The following is a 21035-nucleotide window of genomic DNA, read 5'->3' on the forward strand; positions in this document are numbered from 1 at the left end:
CATTTTGAAATTTTTATTATATATATATTTTTTAAATTTAACTTTACTAACTTTACTAAGAACTATAAAATTTCTCTCTTTAAAATGATAGTACCAATTTACATTCTCATTAGCAATCTATGAGATCTTCTCCACATGCTTCACAACATTTTGGAATGGCCAAAGTTTTTACATTTTTGTCAGACTGAGGGGGATTGAATAATATATTGTTTAAAATTTTTTACACTTTTCTACACTGGGGTTTCCTCATGTGTGTTGCCTATTTGTCTCTTCACCCATGCTTTTATTGGGGTATTTGTTTTGCTATTGTTGTTTTGGACAGCTTTTGGTTTTGGTTTTGGTGGTGGTTGTAATATTCTGGATTCTCATCCTTTGGGCAATATAGATTGCAAATGTCCTTTCCCAATTTTCAGTTTCTCTTTTAACTGTGTCTGTAGTAGCATTTATTTTTAAGAGTTTCTAATTTTAATGCAGTTAAATTTATTGATATTTTCCTTTATGGTTTGTGCTTTTATGTCATTTTTAAAAATCTTTCCATATGACAAGATCCTTAAGAAACCTTCCTATATTTTCTTCTAACAGTCTTAAAGTTTTGCCTTTTACATTTAGATCTCTAATCTTCTTAGCATTTATTTTTGTATATGGTATCTTACATGCATCATATTTTATTCTTTTTCCATGTGGATAACCCAATTATCCCAGCACCATTTAACAAATTAGTCATCCTTACCCCCTAATTTGTAATGCCATCTTTTGCCTACATCAAATCTGTTTATTAGGATCTTTATCCAGTGGACTGTTTCTCTATTCTTGTGCTAACACAAAAGTACCTTAATTACCATAGCTTTATAATATTCTTGTTATTTGGTAAGGTAAATCTCTCTACATTGTTCTTTAAAGTTCTCTTGGCTCTTCTTGGCCTTTTGCTCTTCAATATGAATTTTAGGGTTAGACAGTCAAGTTTGGCAAAAGCCCTGCTGAATTTTGTTTGTATTTACATTAACTTTAGAGAATAATCTGGAGGAGAATGGATATTCTTATAACCCTGTGTCTTTCTGACATTAAGGCTATATTCCTCTCCTTAATCAGCTCTTCCTTCAAGTTCTTTAATAATGTTTTATAATTTTCACCATAAAGGTCTCGCTTGAACCTGTTTTGTTAGAGTTCCTCTAATGTAACTTAGTTTTCATGATATTATGTATAGAATCTGTTTTCCACTGTATTGTTTATTGGTTATTATTGGTGTATACTCAGCAACTTTGCTGAACTCTCTTATTAGTTCCACTGGCTAAACTGAAATTCTCTTAGGTTTTCTACATAGACATGTATATCATCAGTAATTAATTCCAACTTGTCTCTTAACTTTCAATTCTTAAATGTTCAATTTCTTTTTCCTGTCATATTGCATTACTGAGACCTCTATATAGCATGGAGTAGAAGCAGTGATATTCGGAATGCTCTGTTTCTTTCTTTAATGGAAATGCTCTGGAAATGTGGTATTTGCTTAGGATTTTGATAAATCAAAATTGTTGTAAGAAATTTTCCATCATCTATTTAAAGTTTGCTAAACATTTTTAATCAAGAATACTAGTTTAAGTTTGTATAATGCATTTTCTGCATCAATAATATAATTAAAATTTCCCATTAATATGTTAATATTTTATGTGATATTAACACATTTCTTGATAGTAAACACTTCTTACATTCCTGCAAAAAACTTTACTTGGTCCTGTTGTGTTTTTTAAATCCACTCTTGACTTGAATTTGCTGATAGTTTAACAGTATGTTTGCATGGGGAGATTAGTCTTTAATTTTCTTAAAACTGTTGTTGCAGAGTTTTGGTGTCATGGTGATACTAACCTCATAAAATAAGTTGAGCAACATTTCTTTCTTATTTTTTTTTCTATTTCTGAAGTAGTTTTTATATTATACAGATTACCTATTCTGAAGACTTGGTTAAATTTGCCTCTAAAATCATCTGGACCTGTTATTTTCGGTTAGTAGGGGGTAGGTAGTGTAGGGTGGACTTTTGATTATCATCAGTTCCTTTTCTTCCATGGCTATTGGTTTATTCAAGGTTATATTTCTTCTTAAGTCAATTTTAAGAAGTTGTTTTTGGAAAATATACAATTAACAGTTAATCTACACTTTTAAATTTATTTGCACAAAGCTCTTCATAAAGTCTTATGATTTTTAATTTTATCTTTAATTATGTCCCCTTCTTATTCCTAATATTATTTATGTTAGCCTCTTCTCTTCTCTTATAGCTGTCAGACATTTTTCTGTTGCATTAACTCTTTTCAAAAGTTGGCTTTTGATTTTGCTTATCTATTTTATTGTGTCTTTGTATTCTATATCATTACTTTCTGCTTTTGTCAACATTACTTTTTTCACTCTACTTTATTATTTAGATAATTTTTTCTAGATTCCTGAGTTGAATTATTACTCATTTAATTTTAATACTTCTTATTGTTTTTCAAAATAAATCGGTCTCTAAATTCTCATTCAAGTTTCTCATTAGTTGCATAGCATGTGTTGATGTGTAGTTTTGTTCAATTTTAAATATTTTGTAATATCTCTTTTGATTTATTTTTAACCCGTAAGTTATTCAGAAGTGTATGTTTCTATGGACTTCCCTGGTGGTCCAGTGATTAAGACTCTGTTCTTCCACTGCAGGGGGTGTGGATTTGATCCCTGGTCGGGGAACTAAGATCCTGCATGCCACTCAGTGCGGCCAAAAATTTAAAAAGTGTACATTTCTATTTTCTAAACATATATTTCCTCTATTTTTATTACTGATTCTGAATTTAATTGCACTATAATAAGATGTGTTTCATATAACTTTGATTGAAAAAAATGTTTTAAAAATTATTTTTAGTATATGGATTTTACTGCTGGGCTTGAAGTCCATAGGTGGCTTATCTTTTTCTTTAGTGCTCATACTAAAATTTTTATATGTATACATAGCTACGTATTTTTCTAATAAAAAATAAAATTCACTTCTTAGTATTTCTGGCTTTGTCCTTAATGTAAAAAAAAAAAAAAAAAAATGTGTCTAGCATGTTTTATCTACTTCTTAAGTATCATTCTCATTATTGTAATTGTTGAATAGAGTTTTAGTTTTACTTATTTGTTTTAAACATGTCCAAAAATAATTATCATTTATTTTTATAATCAACACTTTATTGTATTTACTCATAGTTTTAGTTAATACTATGCACACCATTATTTGTGGATTCTATAGCTTCCTTTCTGGATTTACTTTCCTTCTTGTTGAATTACATCTTTCTGTAATTCTCTAGGGAGGGCCCTGGGTAGTACACTCTTTATGTATACCTAAAAATGTCTTTATTTTATCTTTTACCTTAAATAACAATTTAATTGGGTGTTTTTGCTCAGCATTTGAAGATATTACTCAATCATATCTTAGACTATTGTTCTGTCAACTATCATTACTTAAGAAAAGTCTGCTATCGATCTATTTTTCATCTCTTTTTAAGTACTCTGCCTTTTCCCTCTGGTAACTTATTAGAGTTTTTCTGTATCCTTAATATCTTATAGTTTCTCTGAAATGTGTTTAGATGTGAATTTATTTTAAATTATCAGTCATGAACTAAGGATATATTTTCTAATCTCAAGACTCTAATTCTGGAAAATTCTCAGCTATTTTTTTTCTTTTATTGTATGTTTGTCATTACCTTCATTTTATCCTTCTGGGATTTTTATAGCTACATTTTGGTGTTTCCCAGTCAATTTACCATATCTCAACCGCTTTTTCATTTTCTAAAAGCATATTTTACTTTCTGTGATTTTTTTTTTTTCTGAGTGAATTCCTTAATATCACTTTCCAACTCACTTAATCTTCTCCTTGAAACTGCCCAATCTTGAATTATCCCATCTATTGCATTTTTATGACAGTGAACATTTTTTTTCATTTTTAAGATTTCTGATTGATTTTTATTCATCTTTTCTTATCTTGTCTATTTTTATTTAATAATTTCTTGTTCTTTTTACAGGTATGATTCTTTTATTTATCTCTGAACATTGCAAATATACTCATTTTGAGGTCATTGTCAGACAGTTCTATAAAATCAAATTTATCTGGAGTGAATGTTCCAATTATTAATTTTGTGGTTGTTTTGCATTCCTATACACTAACAATGAAAGATCAGAAAGAGAAATTAAGGAAACAATCCCATTTACCATCTCATCAAAAAGAATAAAATACCTAGGAATAAACCTACCTTGCTATGTTTTAGAATTTTGTTTTGCAGGTTGATGTGGGTCATAAGGCTGTTTTGTCTTGCCTGTTGGTAAGCTCTCTCTCTCTCTCTCTTTTAAGTTTTTCATACCTCCCTGACTAATGGTTTTCCAGTTGCCCCTATCTGCATTCCTGGCTTAATAGTCCTAATCCAAATCTTACAAAGGTGTCCTTTCAGCTTACCTTTAGGAATATTTGATCTCAAGGCTGAGGCTGTATCTTCATCCTTCCACCTTTCAGTGCCTTCAGCTCTATATAAGCTATTGCCCCAGGCAGCAGTTGGTCATATTTTGTGTAGACTCATGTTGAAGTAGTAAGACAGACTTAGATCCACCATTCCATATAGAAACTTTTTGGCCCCATTACTTCAAAGACCTAGACTCCCAGCCACTCTATGTGCTTATGGATCCAGATTTCAGTAGGCTTATGGCTTCAGCCCTCCTCACTGCTTTTTTCTTTGCAGAAATGATTACTTTCTTTTAAGTCTCACTCTGCCTCTTTAGTTTTATTCATTTTATATTGTATCAGTTTTTTCAGTTATCAGTATATCTTGAACAACACTCCTTTGATTTTTACCTCTCTTTCATTTAGATACATCATTTTAAAACAAATATTATAAATAATAGTTATTATTATTGAATGTTTAATGGTGCTGGGCACTGAACTTTATAGATACTATTTTATTCAATTCTCTCTATAATCAGTTATTTTTATTTACATTTAATAAACTAGGAAATTGATATAAACAAGCTAAATAAATGTCCTCTTAGGAAAGAGGTTATGACTAGTAAATGGCAGAAGTAATATTCGAGCTCAGTTTTCTCCACTACCAAAACTAGTATTCTTAAACTACTACCCTATGGTTAGATTTTGTGGGTTTTTTAAGCCTATGTTATAGTGTTTATTTTAATAATAAACTAATTAACTTAATATTTATTGTTGTAAAAACTATATCTGGTACTATCTCAGAAACTTTATTTACTACTTTCTATGTTTTTCTGCATCCTTGGCCCTCTCTCTCTCTCTTTTTCTCTTTTGGTATATGACTATATTATTTGTTTGTTATCAGTCTAGCAATCTGGGAGGTTTTTGTTTGTTTGTTTGTTTTGTTTTATGTTTTTTGTTTTTGCGGTACACAGGCCTCTCACTGTCGTGGCCTCTCCCGTTGCAGAGCAGGCTCCGGACGCGCAGGCTCAGCGGCCATGGCTCACGGGCCCAGCCGCTCCGCGGCATGTGGGATCTTCCCAGACCGGGGCACAAACCCATGTCCCCTGCATCGGCAGGTGGCCTCTCAACCACTGTGCCACCAGGGAAGCCCAATTTGGGAGTTTTAAAGCACAGTTTATTCTTCTAGTAATGATTACTGTTATTTTAAAAAAAATATTTAGACCTATTTTTTAAAATTATCAACATTAATGAAATTATATGCTGTATAAAATGAGAAATTTAGGTTGCTGCTCCTTCAATCCTCTCCTCCTACCCACTTTCTCAGTTTTTGTAATAATGCATTAGTCAGGTATAGATTACTATGCATCTCTATGATACAGCTGTGGAGAGGATAATCACAAAAAGCTGGATCATTTATTTTGGTAATAGCTTCTAGCACAAAGTAGGTGCTTAATAAATGTTTGTTGAGTATGAAATGAATAGACCTATTTTGTGTGCACACACATGCACACAGAGAAAGAAAACATAGCTAAGATCTCTTCAGTCTCCCTCTACGGCTGAATGACCCACCTATTCATTTAAACCTTGGATTCTGTAACTGTGGCACTGCTATATGATTTAATAAACACTCTTTCTGTCAGTCTTTTGTTGGGCAAACACATGCTTTGTGAATCAACGCTTTACAGTCAATGAACGCCTATCCAAGTTAGCTCAATTCATAGCTATTCCCATATCGGCCCCTTGTGCCCTACCCTATCCCTATAAATAATTAGTATATTTGGTAACTCCCAGTCTCACAGCCCATTTTCTTACAAAATAGTTCATGTTGTTTACTATTTAAATAGAGGAATTTTGAAATAGTTCTTTTTTAGCGTAGTTCTTAAAATCCCCAATTATTGTTAAAGGAAATTCTTTATAGAAATTGCTAGGCAAATTGGATTTTCCATTGAATACCACTAGATCTTACTAAGAAACTTTATGATGATCTGCAACATGGTAGAATAAAAATACCGTGCTTCTATTGTAGCAAAGCAGATTAAATAAAACAATGTAGATTAACAAGAAGAAAGCAAACTAGCATAAACTGGGTCATTTGCTGATGTGCAAATTTTATGAAAATTGTAATGACACTTTGATCAATTTATAAGTACATATTATTCATGTTTATAAGAACACTCAAGCCTTCTATGTGACATGATTTTAACAATCTTTTATACATAAGATCAGTCTGAAATTAAATGGTTTTCCTAGCTGTTTCTATTCTTTAAATTGTAAAAATGATTTTTTATCATTCCCTATTTAAAAGGCATTGAACTGGGAATCAGGAGACTTGATTTCTAGTCCCAGTTCTATCATTTAACTAGCTCTATGACTTTGGGTAATTTGTTGAACTCTTTGAGTCAGTTTCTTCGTTTATAAATGTAAAGAGTTGGGTTTGATGCTCTGTAAATCCCCTTCCAGTGCTCATGTCTAGTATCAATATCATGTGTGTGTCTCTCTCTATTGTATATAAATACTCACATATAAAAACTCATATTTAAAAACTTAACTGCATGTAAGTTCCATACATCAATATCCTAAGTTAATCAACAGAATTCATAAGGAGATATCCAAGAAAGGGATTAATTTTCCCCTGAATAAGGCAGTTGAATTTAGCCAATAGATAAATAACTGGGAGTTACTGTAGGTTCTTGATCAGGACTGACATGACAAAGGCAGTATTTTCAAAATACTGTTAGGCAGTAGTGTACAGAATGGATAAGAATGGAAGAAATTTGAACTACAGACCAGGCAGACATTATGCCAAGGTTCAGGATTAGGTAAAGAGAGTCTGGAGTATAGTGATACTCTAGAGATGAAGTGGAAGCAAAAGATATGAAGGTACCGAGATGTATATCTGTTCAAAAAATCTAAAAAGATTATAAAAAGAAAAATTTTGAAAGAGGAAATACAAATGTCTGATAAACATATGAAAAAGTATTTCAACTCACTAACACCCAAAGACATTATTTATAAAAGTAATAATCTTCAATGCTGATAAATGTGCAGTAAAACTGTCATTCATATAATAGTGATGAAGGGGCATGTGTTGACACGAAATTCTGCAAAGTAATATGGCATTACATTATCAAGAACCTTTCTTTAAAAATGTGTCTTCTGGTCCAGTCATTTAGTTTTTAGGAATCTATCTATAGGAAGCAGAAACTCAGACAAAGATTTGTATACAAAGACTTGTTCATCACAATGCCATTTATAAAAGTGAAAGAAGAGAAGATCTTAAATATTTAATCAAAGAAATTATTAAGCAAATTATGGAACATACATATATTATTATGTAATAATTATTAACTACATAGTTATTAAAGATATTTTAAGTAATTATTTTACTAGGAAATGTTCATGAAACCTTGTAACTGAAAATACCTGATCCAAAAGAAACTTGTATACCTAACATGATCCCCAAATGATCCCAAATTAGAAAAATGAATGTAACCAAAAATGTATTTGGTTACAATCAAAGGAAATACATTAGAATATGAATAGTACTAGTACCTCTGTATGATGGAATTAAGTGATATTTTATTTCTTCTTTTTCTTAAAATTTCTAAATATTCTAAAAATACTCCTATCATTAGAAAAGTAAAATTTTTAAGCAAACAGCAAATAATCTAAGTAAAAATAATTCCAACTCTGACACTAATTCAACTTAAGAAAAGAACGCATGTCTACTATTTATCACTTCATAAAGGGATTAAAATGTTTTGCTTTTCCAATTTATTAAGCTTTTGGAGTATTTGAGATATCAATTTTTAGAATCTTAATCATATTAAATATGATATATATTTTCTGAATCATATCATATAGTTTCTATTGCCCAGTGTTTCCCAGAATTTCTTTCTCTTTTTTAGATACTTGTACATTTGCCTTAGATTATCAGCCTGCACTTTGACATTGCAGAACCTCATTTGTTTTAGTCCATCAATCAACTCTGACATTAATATGCTCAGACCACTTTTACATGTATATGAGATTATCACAAGGGAAGAAATCTAGAGCACTCTTTATGTTTTCAATTGTTTTTAACTCCTAAATTTCTCATATTGTAAAAATTTCATAATCTAATAATAGCATTTTCAGTAAATGAAACAGATGAAAATGAAGTAAAGGACACAGCCAATGTCTCTATAGAGTCACTTTTACTGGGTGGCATGAGCTACTACTGATAACATTTATCAGGCACCCATCTCAAGGGGAGAATCTCGGCTGCTCTGTGTAAGAATGAATAAACATAACAACTAACTTGGCTCTGTACCCAGAATTTAGTCAAAAAAGAAACCCAGTTGGATGCCAGAAAGAATGAACCACATAAAGTTTTATCGGCCCAAAATACACAAGTAACTTAGTCTGCCCTTTTTCTAACAAAACTGTATAAGTAAAAATGTAATCTTAAAAAATCTGGATTCCTTACACTGGCCAATGGCATAGTGCTGGAGTAACTAAAAATTTCCAGACCGCACCCTTTTTCCTTTCTGCCAGGAGAATGACCACTCGCTCTCCAGCTCAGGCCTCCACTGACTACAAGTTAACCCAGAACCAGTTGTACACAAGCTCATCTCTTTTACTGAACTGTAAGTCTAACGAAGGCAGAGGCCTTGTCCTATTTATCCTTGTCACCTCAGGTTCTGGCAAAGTGCATAATTGTTGAATGAACTAATAATGAAAGGTCAGCAACTTAGTTTAGATGATTCTAGTAACTATACAAATAACCTAAGGGAAGAGTTACTTGGATACAAATGCTCACACCCTATGTATAGGTTATTATACATTAACCTATGATTGGTTAATTATATAACCAATTTTACTAGTATTTAGGTAAGTTCCTTTACAATGATGTTATCACCAAATCATGAACATCTTTGGGAGTAAACATCTTTCAAGAACATATTTTTCCACAAGGCTAAGAGTTAAAGAGTTAAAGCTTAAGAGCTCTTGCAATAATTAATGTGACACTCACAACAAGTTACTACATCTCTCTGAATCTCAATTTCCTCATCTGAAACATGGGAATAGTAATAATACTTAACTCATAATCCTTGTTGTGGGGGGTCCGATGAGATCTTGCATATCAAACAGCACCGTGCCTGGCTAAGCCCTTGGGCTATTATTACTACAATTAGTGCCTCCCAGGTCAGCTACGTGTACTTGCACATGCATCTTGAGAACTGGGACAGAAGGTACAGAGGTATACTAGTGGTGCTGTCCCTGGATATAGAATCAGAGAGCTGCATAAGTGCATAAGCCAGTGCTTTTCGGGCTTCAGTAGCATAAGAATTAGTTGGGAAGCTTGTTAAAAATGTAGATCTTTGAGTTCCACCTCAAGAGACACTCATTCAGTTTAGTTGCTCTGGAATGAGACTCTGAAATATGTCTTTTTAACATGTTCCTCAGGAGATTCTGGTGTAGGTGGTCCCAGACCAAGCTCTAAGTAACCCTGCCATCATAACTCCATCCCAGCCTAGATTGTGTATCATTTCCAGCCCATAGCATCATTCCTCAGGACTCACTCTGTCTGCTTCATACTTTGTGGCTTTACTACCCCACCCCCTCAGCTCACCCACTAAAAGCAGAAGAGGAGAATAGGAAAGATAGGGTCAATTGGGAAAACTTGAGTAGCTGCAGTAAATTATCTATTATTTCGTATTATTTGGACTAATGATCTTCTGCATTAGTCCAAAAGTGAGTGGACTTGAGAGGTAAGCTTGAATTTAAGAATGATAGTTTTCCCCAGATAACTATAGAATGACTGACTATAGTGAAGTTTATCTCCTTTTTTATAATGGGATTGCTATCTATAGAACTTAGATGAATAAGCACAATTGAAGTGCAAAGTGTTAAATGCATGCTCTGATTTAGTCAATCCATTTGCACATTGAAGTAATTAGGATGTATTTAAAAAGCATTCTGCTTTCAATACTTTGTTCTCCATTTCCTACAAATCAAATTAGTGAGGGGTAGATTTGATTTTGACATCATTTTGAAAATATTTTCTTTTTCTTTTTTTAATTTTCTTAGAATTACATTTTTACAAAGTTCAAAACACAACCAACTGTGACTAAATTCATAAAAATAAAACAGAAAGTCCAAAGTGCAAGAAAATGAAAAACAGCACAGAGTAATATGCAGTAGAACAACGTAAATCATATCTCACAAATATAGTTGTAATAACACCCCTTATCCATGTCTGATCAATTAACAACAAATACTTATTCAGATAGCAAATAGCTCATTCTTTTACTTTTGATTGAGAGCCCCAAACTTAATTATCCATCTCAGTCCAGATAAATATGAAAAGGCAGCCAAATCTTAGAAAAATCTTAACCATCTCCTGTTTTCATTGTACTATATGTAATGGAATGAATGAGTGTGAAGAAAGAATATGAAGGTTGTTTTCCTTGTTTGTTAACAAAGCATTCAAACAAGACTATTTATTTTTTAAATAGTTAGATTTGGCAGAACCAAGACACATTTATGGAGCTATGTTTCACAGACAAAGACAAACCTGAGGCTGCATCCCAACTCTGCACACTGTATTATCTTCGACAAATTATTTCACCCTCCTCAGCCTCAGTTTTCACATCGGTAAAATGAGGGGAAATATATCTACATTGCAGAATTATTTTCTTATCATACAATATTGATTGGAAATGCCTGTAATTTAATATGCACTCAATGAATGGCAGTTATTATTATTAATTCAAGAAGAAAGTTTGGAGGGATAAGAACCCAAAATCCTCAGAAGAAAAAAATACTAAACAAAAATACTCTGTGTTCTTAACTTCCCCAGAGACTATTTAAAAGAGTCACCAATTTTATCCTACAATTTTATCAGGAATCCTACAGGATGGATTGTTTTGCCTTTATAATCTTCTTGCCACCCAGATTGCTGTTCTTAATGTACAGCAGTGACCTCAAAATACATGTTGATAAATACCCTTTATACAATTGAAGTGCGTATTTGAATGACTATAATTTTTTTTTTTTTTTCGGTACGCGGGCCTCTCACTGCTGTGGCCTCTCCCGTTGCGGAGCACAGGCTCCAGACGCGCAGGCTCAGCGGCCATGGCTCACGGGCCCAGCCGCTCCGCAGAATATGGGATCTTCCCGAACCAGGGCACGAACCCGTGTCCCCTGCATGGGCAGGTGGCTTCTCAACCATTGCGCCACCAGGGAAGCCCATGACTATAATTTTTAATACCAATTATTATCAGTCTTTTGCTGAAGATAAACAGTACTTTGGACTGAGCACAGATTAGATAAGTCTAATTCCCCTTATTTTTTCTATACTACTCTTATAATTTTAGAAGTATACATGTTTATGCACAGAAGTGAAAGACAGATAGAGAGAATGGACAAGAATAGTAGACTCATTTGTGCTTCTTAGGATACAAAGATGGTGTCCTGTTCTGCCTTGTCTTCAGTGACTAGCTCTGTGTTTCATATATAGAAAGTGTTCATTAAATGTTTGTCAGATTAAGTAAATGAGAAACAAAATGCTAAGAAAATATCTGTAGAGCATAAAGGAGCCTGCTCAGAAGTAGTATATACAGGTAGTAGGCAAAGAGCTTAAAACTTATTTATGGACATCAACACTCCTTTAGTTAGACGGCTCCATGTGGAATGTCAGCCATTTTTACTGAGAGAGACTAATTCTTAGCTGGAGGAAGCAGCTAAACTAGGAGAAACAACTGATCTTCCATCAGAGAGCCGTGACATGATCTTCATTTCAGAGCTGGAAGGAGCCATGGAGATTTTCTAATCCAAGGGCCTCATTTCTCAGCTAAGAGAGTGCAATGACTTACCCAAACACTTGTTGGCAAAGTTTACTGATACTCAAATTTTGATTTCCTGATTCTGGTCCAATTCATTTTATATTGTACTATGCTGCCTTTGTGTCCACAGACTGTCTCCCTGAGGGTTCCCAAATACCCACTTTGGCTTCTCTTTCTATGACCAAGGCCATGCAATGAAGCATCCAGCAATGCCTCTGATTACAATCATCTCACCTATTATGGCATTTTCCATAGACGCTATAAAACCAAAATAAAGAGGTTCTTCCTTGTCTTTTAATTCAGTCTCTATCAAGAAATAATAATAAATTATTATTATTATAATTTATAATAATAAATTATTATTAACCATTAACATCTCATCCAAATTACTTTAGCTCCTTTTTAAGTGATTGTTAGCTGATGCTGAGGGGAATGGAGAAGAAAGAACTATCATAATCTGAGGAGAAAGTGAAGTTCCATCCTTGGGGTGTTACCCAGGGGAAGACAAGGCCAGGTGGGCTGTGACCACGGGCATTCAGAACACCTAGGAATTCACTCAAGGATTTGAATCTTAGAGAAAGAGAGGGGAGATGAGAAGCGGTGAGGGAATAGAAGAAAGAGGAAGGAAAAAGGGGGATGGTATTACAGGTAGACTTAATAGTTATGTCTTTTGGTTTATTGTTTACTGTATTTGTAACTCCTGTGCTCAATGGAAAAGCCTTGTGTTCAGGGCATTTGTGTCCTATTACAATTTATTTATATTGCCACTGTCAAGTAATGACTAGAATTCCTTGACTCGAGTATTAATGACATCCATAAAAGGAGAAACAAAGCATTCGGGAGGTAAATATCTTCCCCATCCACCTAAAGAATGGAGGGAGTGTTGATGGGCTGTTGATGGTGAGTTAAACTGGCATACCAGGAATTTTTATAAATGGTTTTCCCATGCTCCACTGAATCTGTGGCTGAGACTTTAGTTGTATACCAGCTGTGCGTGCAAAATCTCATAATTATTCTTACTGTATTAAGCATTTTATAGCAATTTTAGCTCTAAAATGCTACGCGATAGTTTTTATGCAAGTGTACCAGACATGTAAGCTGTTCCAATGAAAACATTTCCTTTCATTTAGACACGTGGTTTTAGGTTTCCAAACTTAGCTCTTTGCATTGATGGAAGAATCTTTAGGACAGACATCAGGTTTTTTGGAGGGAGAAGGGGGGAGACAGTTGGATGTTCTTGCATGTACTTTATTTCTTCAAGCAGCCTTATCAGAAAAGGGGCATTTCATTAATTGTACAGTACTGATATTAGTAAATATTGCTGCTGAGCGCAGCTCCCCACAGCCTGGCCTGTTGAGAAAGGCACTGGAGAGGAAGCGAGGGTTATCTCTGCATCCCTCTGGGGTATAATGACAAACAGGCAGAAGAACTTGGACTTAACCTCTCTGCAGAAGGCTGACACCTTTAATACTGCTGCACATGCTGCTGCACCCTGCAGTGGCAAGTCTTGGGCCCGAGCCCAAAGCTGGTATGGAGTTTGAACCCTTGGCATTCTGGCCCAGGGCCAAGTGCTATCAATGGAACCCCACTGACACCTTTAGTTATTCTTCCTAGATTAGGATAGTAATTTACTTGTCTCTTTGATTTCAAGTGTCTGGTTTTGTTTCCAGATGCCTCCCAGCTCATCTGTATTCCAGGGGGTTCAAAAGACTTTAACCTCATTGGTTCTTTTCTTTGTCAGTTCCATTTGGTGAAATCAGGAGGGATACAGAGACCAGAAAGCAGTAAGGGAGGAGGTTGTGTGTGTGTGAGGCAGTGGGCATGTGGGGAGGGCCTGGTGAGACTGCAGGAATAAATAAAAGGCATATTCACTTTCAGAATATCAGCTGTTATACCAGAGCAAGTCAGGATGGAGTATAAGAAGTAATGTGTAGGACAATGTAGTAAAAAATGTCATTAGATAGATTCGTGTGTAAAAGCCCTCCAACCAGCACTAATCTCAAACTCCCCCAAACGATTGCAATATATGAAAGAGATGGAGAGACCATAGAAATTTTATCCCAATGCCAATAAGGTAACAGCACTTGGATTTTAACATGCTATGGTAGGAAAAGGCATTTATGCAGGGGTGTCATTTCATGTTTACAAGGCCCTGTCTAGAACTGTTTATTGATTTTACTGCAATTCTTTCCTCAGGACCCTGTAGACAGATAATTGCTAGAAATGTCCATCATTAGAAAAGCAACGAGTGCAACCATCGCACTAGGAAAAAGATACACATAGGACCCTGCTAGCAGGCATCAAATGGTGGGGGAAAGAGTCACACAATAGCACGTGCAGCTATAACTCAAGGCAAACACACACGCAACATCCTGTGTAGCCACTGCACTGAGAAAATACACATAGCCCCCCGTGCAGCCATCACACATCAGGAAAATACACACATGACACCCCTATGCAACCATCACACCAGGCAAAAACACAGACATAAAATGCTAAGTCAATAGGAATGAACAGCTCATAAAAGCCTACTGGAATAGATCACATCACAGCCAGGTACATCTGTTCTCGGCACTAACCATTACCGTTAGCTTAAAATGCTTAAAATCACTGCGCATCCTCAGGTCTAGGGACAGATTATTCCAAGCAGATTCTGCTAAATAGATTTGGCAATGCAATGAAAGGGACTTCTACTACATTAAAGTGGTGCATTTTGCATCTCAAAGGCCATCAACTATATTTGGAGAAACTGCGTGATTGAAGAGCAATGCTATAGGATGGGATAGCAATTTTTCTGGCCCTCTTAAATCTGAGGGTGATTTTGACCCCAGCTTGAGTTAAGTGTACAAATGAATGGGAAGCTATCAGACTGGGAGGTGACTAATAAAAGCAGAATTGGAAGCAGCTTTCATCTGTGCTGCAAAGTAAGCCACTCCATCCTGTTTTAAACTAGAACTCTCAGGTGGGAGGTCATCCAGAGGTCTTAGTGTGGTCAAACTTCAAGCCATCAACTTGAGATAAATAAGCAGTAACTACAACCCTTGCTTCATAGGGTTGTCTGCCCAACTGGGGGGAATAAAGGAACCACCCACCTCTTCTTTTGCCAGTGCCTTCTCTTTATCCTTTCGTCTTGGTCTGTGATGTTATCCTAACTGTGTGACACCGGGGTTACAGCACTGAGAGGGAAACTCGGCGTGTCCTTCTGAAGAGTGGCCCAAAAAAATAGTTAGAAAGAGTTTCAAGCTTGCAGTTCCATGTTTCAATTATAGTGGCTTATGTGTTTCTACTGAGTGAGACATGTTTCAAGCTAGCTTGTTAAGAATGATTTACACCATAATTCCAGGAAAAAACAAATGTGAGTGACTGAGATTTGAAAGGGAAGAGTAGGGGGGAAGTGCCAGACTAAATGAATCCTAAGTAAATAGGGTGAGGTTGGGTCTTTTTTTTTTTTTTTTTTTTTTGGTGTTTTTGTTTGTTTGCTTTTAAAAAAAAAAACAAAAGAGAAAATGTATGAATTGTTAGTAATTACTTCTCTCACCTGGGTGAAATAAAGCAAAAGAAAACAGAATTGCTCCATTTGGTCTATGTAAAAGCAAATTTTCAGGAGAGGACATGTGTTTCTCTTAAATTTGCAAGATAGCATCTTACTGGGAATAAGTGGCACTGGAAATAAGAATTCCACTTTTTTTTTCCAAATGTGGCAGAAAAGGTTTTGTTAGGGTGAGATAAGCATTTTCCATAAAACAGTGGGGTAGTGAAGAGGTAATTACATGGTGACTGGGACACACTGCATGGCATACTGGAGAAATTGCATGATACCTACATGATAGCTATAGTAACTCTCGTTATCGCTGCCTTATTATCTCCTGATAACTATATAATTAGTTTGTGTCACCAAAGCACCCTAAATGTATGCCCGTTTCAGCTACTCTGGTAGGAAAAAAAAAAAATAAACTTTTTTGCAAGGGGGAAAAAAAGCTAATGAAGAAAGTTGCCAAGAACAGATATTTTGTAATCTGTGCTAAATCTCTGCTGGAAAACATGAACAGTAACGAAGCTGAGAAGACAGTAAAAGAAATTCGGGGCAAGGTGCCAGACGCCCAGACGGAAGGAGAATGTGGACCAAAAGATTGCGACAATCGGGTAATTATGGTTTATGAATTTCAGCTTTAATCTGTAGTTCAGTGAGTCCTGATTAAATATCTGTTAAACACAATTAAAGTTTGTTTTTGTATTTCACCGTCTTGATCAGAATAATTAGAGACTGCGTGTTTCATGTCAAAAGTAGCAAGAGGAATTTTAGTGAATGAACATCGTTTTTAAAAGCCATTTGTAGCACCAGCTGTTGGCATTATTTTATATTTTAGTGTTATCAGCATAAAGATGGTCCTCTGGATGCTGAATAGTTTCTAGCAGGACAAAGATGTTATGCTGTCATGATGGGCCTGTGCTGATGAAGCTGAAATGTTTAAGGGCTAATGTTCACTGAGATAGTGGACAGGGGAGATGCAGGTCAGGGAAGCAGGTCTTTTTGGTGAGTGAAGAAGGAAGACATTTGTGTTAAGTTTATCCACGTGAGAATCTGAGGGAGGAAATTTCTCATGGTATAGTCATGTGTGTTAGCACCTGCACCTGCTGGTTAGCTTATTCAGACAGGTTGTATACAGTGCCTGAGGGAAGGGCACAAGAAAGGTGTGATGGGAAGTGCCGGAATCTGGCCTGGTTGGTTCTTGGCTAAAAATCAGTGTCTTTTATTTTTATTTTTAGAGTTAATAGAAGATAGTGCTGAAAGAACTCATTAATATTTCTTTGGCTAGAGATAGCAGTATGACTTCCGCAGAAAGGACAAGTTAGAATATAAGTAGGATTAACTGAAACTGGGTAAAGGGATAAAATAAGACTCTACAAACCAAAACTAAGACTATGATTTCCATACTCATGTGCCAAAAGTGAGGCTGGAGAGTTGTAAGTTACTATCTCTTTAAAAATTATAAGAGGGTATATGTAAAAATTTCTATGTAGCTGTAAAGAAATGATATAATACTATCTTGCTTGCTATTTGAAATTTGAGTATCTGGAATATTTTGAACCCAGTGATAGAATAATGGCCCCCTCCCCCAAGGATGTCCGTGTCCTAATCCTCAGGACCTGTGAATACATTGCCTTACATAGCAAAAGGGACCTTGCAGATGTGAGTAAATTAGGATCTTAAAATGGGAAGATTACTCTGGATTATCTGGGTAGGCCTAAGATAATCTCCAGGGTTTTTGTAAAGGCAAGAAGGAGGCAGGAGGATCAGAGTCAGAGAAGGAGATATGACAAAGGAAGCAGAATCAAAGAGAGAGAGAGAGAGAGATTTGAAGATGCTAGACTGCTGGCTTTGAAGATAGAGGAAGGGGCTGTGAGCCAAGGAGTGCAGGCTGCCTCTAGAAGCTGGAAAAGACAAGGAGAGGGATTCTCTCCTAGAATCTCCAGAAAGATGCAGCCCAGTGACACCTTGATTAAGGATTTCTGACCTCCAGAACTCTAACAGATTTCTATTGTTTAAGTCATTAAGTTTGTGGTACTTAGTTACAGCAGCAATAGGAAACCAATACAGTCCCCATGAACTTGCTCCATGGATTTGATATCCATTCAAAAGTTGTCCAGTTAAAAGTGCACCTGGGTATGAGAAAAATAAGCCTCTATAAATTTAATTTTCTAAGGCCCATTCTCCAGGCTCTCTGTCATTTGGAGGTACCTGCTATGGTAAGAATTAAGAAAGCCTATGTATTATGAATTAAAATCACGGGCAAATTCAACCCCATCCCCCAGCGCCACTTACCAGCAATGCATTCAACCTGAATGGAAGTGTTTACAGGAAGGAAGGATTGGAGAGTGAGAATAATTTTTCTAACAACAATAGCAGTTAACATCTGAACCACAGGTTGAACCATTTCACTTTGCCAATGTTCAATCATTTTGACTTTCAGAAATGGCAATTTCATATGGTTCAACATACCCAGTTTTTTTTGTTTTGTTTTGTTTTGCTACTATGTTATTTTTCTTTTTACCCAGTGTTATTTCATTTGAACCTTCTAGGACTTGCATTAAAAATGTTCCCCCAAATTTTGTAATTAATAAATGTCAGAGTTATGTAGAGTTTAGGCTAATAAAATGCTCATATATAACATATTCCGGTAAAAATGAGATTGAGTCCCAACTGGCCAATGATATTTTAGCAGAGTTGAGGTTGCAGGCATGTATCTCATTCCAAAAAGTAACAGTCTAAAACTCATAAGAAAGCTTTAGAGTAAAGTGAGCTTTACCCTAATAGACAAAGACAATGATTAGGAGGAAAAAAAAAAAAAAAAACTCAAATAGACAGTGGTTGAAACTTGCTACCTAGCATCTCTGTATTCAAAAGAACCTATACCATCACAGAGGAAGCTGGGATAGCACAGTGCTTTAGAATGGTGCTGCTTGAAAGGATTCCTTGCCTCCTCCAATTTAGGGCTTCCACTGAAATTCTGGTGAAAGCTATGGACCCTCTCCCCAAAAGAGGACATAATACCTTTTCAGAGGATCCACAGAACCCCTAAAGCCTAATGGTGGACCTCAGATTAATTGTCCCTGGTTTACAATTTTGTTCTAAGAAAAACACTGTGGGACTAATTCATCCCACATAATTTGAGATCAGAATTATGAAATTCCTATTTGTCACACGATTTTGAAACAGTCATCAATGTACATTGAGGTCCAGTCTTTTAATTAGTAAAATTAGTAATTTTGATGCTAACGGATAGGAAAGTGTATTTTTGTTTTTTAAGTATTTGAGGTGCATTTAAAGAACCATTGGGCTGAAAAGCACTGGTATTGCCCTTGTTTACTCTTCATTCTGTTATTGTTCAATTATTCTTTTATTCACTCATTCAGCAAATATTTATTGAGCCCCCTACTGTTCTAGGCACTGGGAATATAATAGTGAGCAGGACTCACAAGGTCTTCTTCCTCATGAAACATTCTAATTAGGGGAGATAGTTAATAAATATGTAGACATACTAGCACACACTGATAAGTGAAATGAAGAAAATAAGAGTATAACCTAATAGCGATAGAGTGTACAAAGATGGCCTCTGGCTGAGACTTGAATGATCTTAGAAACCAGCCATGTGAAGGTCTAGAGGAGATTGGAAGAGCAACAGCAAAGACTCTGAGACTAAAATGAGTTAGGCATGTGAATTATGAAATAAGGTCAGGGAATAAGGAGAAGTATATTGGAGATGTGATCAGAAGAGGAGTCAGAAACCAGATTATGCAGGCTTCAGGGTGAGAAGTTTGAATTTTATTCTAGTTGTGGTGAGCAGCTATTGGAGATTTATGTAGTAGGATCTGATTTCACATTTGAGAAAATCATTGTAGTTGCTATAGAGAGATAGTGAAGTGTAGAGGAGCAAGAAGAGAAGTAATCCCAACTAATAGTTAAGAAAATGGCCGGAACTGAAGATAATAAGGAGATTACACTCATGACAGTGTAATATATTGCTTCATGGAGACTTTGAGATGTCTTATGTTGAGCAGCCAAGAGAGCAGAAACTGATTTATGATGTGTAGCAGCATCTCCTGTCTTTGGTCTATTAAAGGATTATTTTGGCCTAAAAATGTTCTTCCTTAGAGGAAGAGGAAAAGGAAATGTGAACACAGTCCAACAATGTTTGCAAATGAAGCAGAGTTATTTGGTGGGGAGAGGATTGTTAAAGATATTGAGAAAGTCACCAGTAACCGGGCACCTCAGTAGGTAAGGGGGTGACTGAGAGTTTGGGCTCATTTTACTAAGGTTTATCACAAGTCCACCTCTTCTCCTAAAGCCTGCCTAAGATCACATGTCATCTAAACTCTTCTTCTGCCCCTTTTAAATATGAGTTTAAATGTCCCGATTCTTCACCACCATCTACCCTTCAAAGTAGTCTACAGAGAAGCATACTGCAGTGACTGGGGGCAAATGTAACTTGAATGAACATCAGAAAAGAAAAAAATTATGTTATGTTTATAGGTGTTTCCCAATAGAACTAAAAGATGGAGTCCAGGGATAGATATTAGTATAATATATTGGGACTTTAGTGAGTCACCAACATTTCTTGAAATAAGTTTAGTTCTATTATACTTTGTCAACCAATTGAAATCCTTTAATAAATGGTAAATCATAATAAATACACCCAGGAATAATGGCCTGTGTAAAAATTGGTAATTTATTGTTAGCTTCTGGACAAGTTATTTTCACTAATAAACTAGAAAATTATATGAATCATTTCTCAATGATATTCATAAATAATGTTAATTGGTAAAATATGTAATTATGTATGAAAGTATATGTAGAAAATCATTCAGAAGGCAAGGGGCAGGAGCCTCTTCCACCAGGACATTACTATGAAACCAGAGGTTACAGCTTCAGGATAAGTGTGAAGACATGAGAAAACTGCACTAGAATTAAGGGTAACTAACTGAAAGTGATATTGAATTTCATAATCAGAGTTTCTAGAATGGCCTTGTAAATTATATTTCCAGGGAAACATGAGCATAATAGTGTAGTATTATGGAATAATATTATTGCATGTACCAAAAACAACTAGGTACTAAATATGAAAGACATATTGCACATACTAAATATACTGAGTTTATTTAAATGAAGGCTTAACAAATGGCTGTTGTTATTGTTTTGTTGTTTTAATTAAAATTGAAAATCTTATAATAGAATTTCCTGCCCTTCTGCCACCCCAGGTCTTTTTGCTGTTTTAAAA

The 21035-nt window shown here is 35.2% G+C and overlaps 1 protein-coding gene across 21 annotated transcripts in view; it reads left to right on the forward strand.

Annotated features, from left to right (window-relative positions):
- The window catches only part of ZBTB20 (zinc finger and BTB domain containing 20), an 812397-nt gene that overhangs the window by 562841 nt on the left and 228521 nt on the right, over positions 1-21035 (forward strand). Inside the window, exon 8 of one of the 21 annotated variants that reach the window (XR_013828388.1) lies at positions 4275-4287. The exons of the other annotated variants lie outside the window; for them this stretch is intronic. The gene's annotated coding sequence lies outside the window, so the exon portion shown is untranslated. Of the gene's footprint in view, positions 1-4274; positions 4288-21035 lie in introns of those variants that run through there. 21 annotated transcript variants of the gene reach the window in all.

The sequence above is a fragment of the Stenella coeruleoalba genome, assembly GCF_951394435.1.
Source record: "Stenella coeruleoalba genome assembly, chromosome: 5".
Taxonomy (NCBI): Eukaryota; Metazoa; Chordata; class Mammalia; order Artiodactyla; family Delphinidae; genus Stenella; species Stenella coeruleoalba.